This window comes from Lycium ferocissimum, chromosome 1 (assembly GCF_029784015.1).
Source record: "Lycium ferocissimum isolate CSIRO_LF1 chromosome 1, AGI_CSIRO_Lferr_CH_V1, whole genome shotgun sequence".
Classification (NCBI taxonomy): Eukaryota; Viridiplantae; Streptophyta; class Magnoliopsida; order Solanales; family Solanaceae; genus Lycium; species Lycium ferocissimum.
The window spans coordinates 52,595,769-52,603,190 of NC_081342.1; the positions used below are offsets into that span (position 1 = coordinate 52,595,769).

Sequence of the window (7,422 nt, forward strand, 5' to 3'; positions counted from 1 at the left end):
CATACATGCACAACATCATGAATTTCATCCATTTCCACATATCTCAACATGCATAACACCCATAAATCATGTAAGGAAGATTGAACCATACCTTCTTTCCTCCATCTTTCTACACGGCTAGAACAACACTTTGCAAGAATGATTAGTTTTCTTGTTTCAACAACTACTCCACGTCGACGAGGGCCCTTCACTTAGTAGGAAAACTTGAAGGAAAGAATTTTTCGTGATCAACTTTGAGGGGCTGGTTTCGGCCAGCCCTCTCTCTCTCCATGGCCGTTCTCCTTCTTTTCCTTTCTTTGGTTCTTTCTTTGCTCTCTTTTTCTTCCACTCTCTTAAATTAAAAGATGATCACATATATATACATATGTCTTCCACTACTTATCCATATTTATACTTAGGCCCCTCAAGTTTGGTCACATAACTTTCTTCTTCCTTTTCTAGATTTTTCTTCTTTTTTCTTGACTTTTCTTTTCTTTTCTTGAATTTTCTTCAAACTTACCAAAAGATGACTAATTCTTTTCTTCTTTCCTAGAATTTTCTTAAAATACAAATATGGCCCCTTTCATGAACTTTCATGAAACTCATGTGAAATTCCCGTTTTACCCCTCGACTTTTCTCAATATTACCATTTTGTCCCTGACCTTCCGCATTATTTTCACGGCCCATTTTGCGAATTTCTCTTCTTGCCCCTAGCCTTTCTCAATATTTCCGTCCAATAATATTCATAAATAGTATTCATAACCAACTTATGCACTAAAATAATTTTGAAAATGGTCTCGCCCTTAACTTTCCCCGACGACTTCAAAATCTCCAAAAGTACAAAATACGGGCTATAACATTAGCTGTCACGAACTAAGTCTTAAATACATCGTCTTAACACAATACTAGCAATCACAATTTGGTCCGAAATTCACCAAATTCAAAACATAAGCTTAAATTTGAAGGCGAATTTGCCTCTCTTGTTGACGCTCAAGACATTTCTCAATATGCTTCAACAAGGAACTTGTGCCAGTCACTCTTGGATTATATTTAAGTATCATACCGCATGTCAAGCACCTTACTTTACGCCCTTCTTCGTTGTCTTGAACTATCGCAAAGTATTCCCAAACATGTGAACGAGCTTTAGGAGGCATGGTTGAACTTGAGCTCGTTGAACATGATAAGAAGTAAGATAAAACCAAAAGTTAGAATATAACTTTCAAGATAAAAGAACAAAACTACAAAATAAAATATTGAACTTACCACTAGTAGCAAAAAATAGCAAATTGCAATCAAACATCAACAATGCAAGGATCTCTTCCACTATTTGCCATCTCTAAAGATAATTTAATCAAATATGTCATACAACATAAATAAGAATATGATTTTTGCACTAAAACACACAAAAATATATAAAACCTTACCAAGTTCAAGTTTCTCAAGATACTCCAAACTTTCTTCCACACTAACGGGTTTAGTCTCTTCTCTAAGCCAATCTTGAGAACAAATAAGAGATTGCACCTATTTAGGAGTTAATGAACTTCTAAATCGATCAAGATACGCCCACCGATACTAAATGCACATTCCGATGCCACACTAGAAATCGGAATAGCCAATACATCACGAGCCAACTCTGAAAGAACGGGAAATCTAGGAGCATTTACTTTCCACCAATCTAAGATCGAAAACTCAACACGTTCATCTTCAAGCTCTTGATCTTCACTAATGTATCTATCCAACTCTGATTTAGCACCCGCACACCCTAATCTTCTTTTGTTTCTTCGTGTGAGGCTTAGCTCTCAAAGCTTTTTTTCAAAGAGGTGTCGAATTAGAAGATACATCGATGAGCATTGAGATGAAGAAGATGTAGATGGAGATGATTTATGATAAAATTCTCTTGAATAATTTTTTAGATACTCTCCAAACAAAGATTTCATATAATCATACACTCCTTCGCTTACCTTCTTTCCTACTTCCTCACCAAATAGCTTTTCAAGCCCAAAGTTAACATACACAAACTTATTACGAGGATCCAACACGGAAGCAATAAAAATCATTTTGTTCATCTTTTCGGGATCCCCCCAATACTTTTTGAACTTTTGTCTCATTCGCTCAGCTATTATACTCAAACTAACATCTTCACTTTCTAAACACACTTTCAAATGTACATCAAGCTCACATATATCCTCAAAATGAACATTAGAAGTAACGTAATGTGAACCTGAAACCTTTACGGTGAGCTCATGAAATCTTTCAAGAAACTTTACCACATTCCTTACATTCGCCCAATCATCACATGCGACAGGACCTGCAACACTTCCATCTTCAAGAGCATGAGTAGAAAGATAATTATTAAAATTCTCATCAAAATGATCAAACCTATCAAAGGCCTTCTCAAAGTGTTGTCTTTGTATCCAACATCAAGTAGGTGGAATTCCACCTAGTAGGCACATCTAGCTCTAATGATTTAGAACATTCCACCTTTTGAACTTCACAACATTTCTTAAAGTGAGCTCCTCTTGCCGAAGATGATCTAACATACCTTACCATTTGCCTAACACGTTTGACAGAAGCATCAATTTCCTTCAAACCTTCTTGCACAATTAGATTAAGTATGTGAGCCATACATCTCACATGAAGATGCTTACCATCCATTATATTAGTTTCCCAATTATTTAACTGTTTAGACAATTCTCTAACTGTAACATCGTTGGAAGAAGCATTATCAACAGTAACAGTAAAAATCTGATCCAAGTTCCAATAAAGCAAACAATTGCCAATAGCCTCTGCCATATGCTCACCCTTATGACTAGTGATAGGGCAAAAATTCAATATTTTTTTATGCAAAATCCAATCTCTATCAATATAGTGAGCAGTCAAACACATATAATTAATTCTTTGCAACGAAGTCCATGTGTCAGTGGTAAGGCAAATTTTTTCTTTTGCTTCTCTAAAAGGCTTCTTCAAATCTAGTCTCAATTCATCGTAACGTCCACAACAATCCCTTGTTACTATTCTACGGGAAGGAACTTGAAATAAAGGTTGGGCTACTTGCATAAACTTCTTGAAGCCTTCCTTTTCTACAAAGCTAAATGGTAGTTCATCTATAATTATCATCTCAACTAAAGCCCTCCTAATTAATTGTTGATCAAATTCCCAACGCGGCTCATGCTCATCCGTAGATGCAAAATTTATCTTTTTCTGAGTGCTAGTTTCAATCTTGGCTTTATATGGTAGGCACCTCAAAGCTATATGTTGTCTCAATCCCGTTGTTCCATTTACAGATGTATTAGCTGCATAAAGATTTTTACAATTTCTACACTTTGCTTTAACAATACCATTTACAACGACCTTATCATAATGCTCCCAAACATCTGATCTAGATTTCATATTCTTTCTTTTCTTTGTTACCTGGAGCTCGGTGTCAAGTGAGTTGTTATTGCTATCATCTGTATTAGGTACGCTATCAGTTAAACCGGCCAAACTTAATCTAGTTTCATCCTCCATCTATAAAAAATTAAAAAGAGAAACTATAAGATAAAGCTCTATAACAGTAGAGCAGCTCAACAAACACTCGACAGAACCAAGCAAAAAGCAACAAATATGCAAGAAATTATCCTAAGTCCTAGCCCACTGATAATTTAAGAAAATTTAACAAATACGAAAAAATACCACAAAAAATACCACAACAAATCGAAAAAATACCATAGCATTTTTACAAACTTAGATATTGACATACCCATTTCTCTACGATATATTGAGGGAATTTTTTGATTTTACAAACTTGGGGAAATTGTCACTACCATCTTGTACAAGTTAAAACTTGGGGGAATTGAAATTTCGTCTGAATAAGAAATTAAGAATGTAAAGACACTGGTTTGTGGGAGCCTAAAAATGAGAAATTATAAGAAGGAAATAAAATTACCTTAAGTTTGTGGGAGCAGAAACACAACCAGTGGACTGTGGAAGAAACGCAAATGCTGGTTCACTGGTTCGCTGGTTGATTGTGGAAGAACTAAGAAGAGCTGAAGCAGTTGTGGAAGAAGAGCAGCAGTGACGTTAAAGCTGAAGCAGTGAAGGCGTGAAGCACTGAAGCAGTGGACTAGGGCTTGGATAATTAATTACTAGTGAAATGAATTTGGGCTTGGATAATTAATTTGGGCCTCATAGAAGTGGACTGAGAAGATATCTGTTGTGATTCATGGACTGATGGAAGTAATGATATTGATATATATTATATATTGGTATAAAAAAAATATTATATTAAAATTTCGGTTAAACCAAAAAATCGAAAATCCGAAACCGAACACCGAACCGAACACCGAATTTGCTATTTAAAAACACCGGAACCGAACCGAAACACCGAAAAACCGAATTCATTCGGTTCGGTTCGGTTTTTCGATTTTCGGTATTTATGCCCACCCCTACTCATTTTCATAAAATGGCAAAAGTCGGCTTTGAGGCTCGGCTTATGGCCTTTTTATGTTTCCTTATTTCACGTGTTGTTTAAATAACAAGAAATGGCTCGATGTTCCATTCCGAGTCAGGACCGTCATTTGTATTGCCTTTTAAATTTCAATGAAAACGCCTCAAATTTTGCAATAAAAAAATGTTTTACTTCGCCTATATAAGTATGTATATAATACAACTATATATTAATGCATAATTAAGATTGCGTTTACATGAATAACAACCATGCTACTTTGTTTTACAGTAATAATATAGAGGCCACAAATAATGTCATGACATGTTACAAAGCAAGTGAAAATGACGATCAAGGAGGAGAGACAACTGAACCAGAGGGGTTAATAGATGTCGAAGAAGAATATGAGAACAGACCCACGCCAAACCTAGAGGAAATAAAAGCAGTTAATCTAGGAAGTAAGGAGTTGGTAAGGGAGACCCGAATAAGTGTGCACTTGGCAGAAGCCGAGAAGGAAGGGCATCGGAGTCTACTAAAAGAGTATGAAGACGTTTTTGCTTAGTCATACACCGATATGCCGGGTTTGAGTACGATTATTATTGCCCACAGGTTACCAATCCTCGAAGGGTTTGCCCCGGTAAAACAGAAAATCCGGCAACCTAAGCCTGATGTTAGCATTCGAATTAAAAAAGAGGTAGAAAAACAGATTCAGTCAGGGGTCGTTGAAGTGACACCATACCCGACATGGTTAGCGAACATAGTTCCAGTGCCAAAGAAAGATGGAAAAATAAGGATTTGCGTGGATTACCGTGATCACAACCGCGATAGCCCGAAGGATAATTTTCCACTCCTAAATATTCACATACTCATTGATAATTGCGCCAAGCATGAGGTACAATCTTTTGTGGATTATACCGGCTATCATCAGATATTGATGGATGAAGAAGATGCTCAAAAAATGGCATTCATCACACCGTGGGGGGTATATCATTATCGGGTAATGCCTTTCAGACTCAAGAATGCTTGCGCCACTTACATGAGGGCAATGACCGCCGTCTTTCATGATATAATGCACAAAGAAATTGAGGTGTATGTGGATGACGTCGTTGTCAAATCCCGAATAGGTGAGGACCACCTCGAACATTTGCGGAAATTCTTTGATAGACTCCGCAAGTACGACTTGAAGTTGAATCCTGCAAAATGTGCATTTGGAGTGCCTGCCGGAAAGTTATTGGGATTCATAGTCAGTCGACGAGGTATCGAGTTGGACCCCACCAAGATCAAAGCAATCCAAGAGCTACCACCTCCTAGAACAAAGAAAGAGGTCATGAGCTTCTTAGGAAGGTTGAATTACATTGGACGCTTCATCGCCCAGTCCACAGTGATCATAGAACCAATCCTCAAGCTTCTCAAGAAAGACGCTCCAACCAAATGGACAGAAGACTATCACAAAGCCTTTGACACAATCAAAAAAATACCTGTCAAACTCGCCTGTCTTAGTTCCACCAAGACCTGGAAGCCCTTTGCTGCTATACATGTCAGTATCAAAAAATGCTTTTGGATGCATGTTAGCACAAAATGACGAGACAGGTAAGAAAGAGAAGGCCATCTATTACATCAGTAAAAATTTCACACCTTGCGAATCTAGGTACTCCTTGGTGGAAAAGACATGTTGCGCCCTAACCTAGGTATCTCAGAAGTTGAGACATTATATGGCCGCTTACACGACTCATCTGATTTCTAGAATGGACCCATTAAGGTAGATCTTTCGCCAGGCCATGCCTATAGGGAAGCTGGCCAAATGGCAAATGCTTTTGAGCGAGTTCGACATACAGTACATCGCGCAAAAGGCAGTCAAAGGGCAGGCATTGGCAGACCTATTGGCAGGAAGCCCAGTAGACGACAATCCAGTACCTTTATGGACTTACTTTCCAGATGAAGAAATAATGACAATTGAAGGTGAGGAAAGCGAAGACGAGTCAGGATGGAAAGTATACTTTGATGGAGCAGTCAATTTTAAAGGATCAGGGATCGGAGCCGTCTTGGTTTCAGACTCAGGCCAATATTATCCAGTGGCGGCCAAGTTAAATTTCAATTGCACTAACAACATGGCTGAATATGAAGCCTGCATCTTAGGTCTACGCTTAGCTCTCGACATGAATGTGAAAGATCTTCAGGTAATTGGCGACTCGGATTTGCTAATCCACCAAGTTCGAGGAGAGTGGGCCACCAAAAATGAAAAGATCATACCATATGTCGGACTTGTGCAGAGATTGACAGATCATTTTCGAGAAGTCAAGTTCAAACATATACCAAGAACTCAAAATGAGTTCACCGATGCATTGGCAACGATAGCATCCATGATCCAGCATCCCGATAGTAGATACATTGATCTGTCAAAATCGAGATTAAAGATCAGCCAGCCCACTGTGCTTTTGTAGAAGCTGAGACTGATGGAAAGCCTTGGTATGTTGACATCAAAATATTTTTGGAGAAAGGAGAATATCCCGAAGGAATCACCTTGAATCATAAAAGGACTATCAAGAAATTGGCAAATGGCTTTTTTCTTAACAAGAATGTCCTTTACAAAAGAACTCCAGATTTGGGATTGCTCAGGTGTGTGGACTCTTCTGAAGCCACAAAATTGATTGAAGAAGTGCATGCTGGAACCTGCGGGCCTCACATGAATGGGTTCGTGCTAGCGAAGAAAATTTTGAGAACAGGTTATTACTGGATGACCATGGAAAATGACTGCAGCAAATTTGTCCAAAAGTGCCACAAGTGTCAGATTCATGGTGACTTGATAAAAGTCCCTCCAACAGAACTAAATGCTATGACATCACCTTGGCCATTCGCCGCTTGGGGCATGGATGTCATAGGACCAATTGAGCCAGCCGCGTTAAACAAACATCGTTTCATCTTGGTTGCCATAGACTACTTCACCAAGTGGGTGGAAGCAGCATCTTACTCATCAGTGACAAAGAAAGTGGTCACGGACTTTGTGCGTAACAACATTATAT

The 7,422-nt window shown here is 38.3% G+C and overlaps 1 long non-coding RNA gene across 1 annotated transcript; it reads right to left on the minus strand.

Annotated features, from left to right (window-relative positions):
• Positions 1-854: 854 nt before the first annotated feature.
• On the minus strand, positions 855-1,689 carry LOC132030099 (uncharacterized). Its single transcript, XR_009407989.1, has 3 exons — positions 1,404-1,689; positions 1,243-1,315; positions 855-1,140 (listed from the first exon to the last, which is right to left on the minus strand). It is a non-coding gene; the product is annotated as an uncharacterized LOC132030099 (long non-coding RNA).
• Between the last annotated feature and the right edge of the window lie 5,733 nt (positions 1,690-7,422).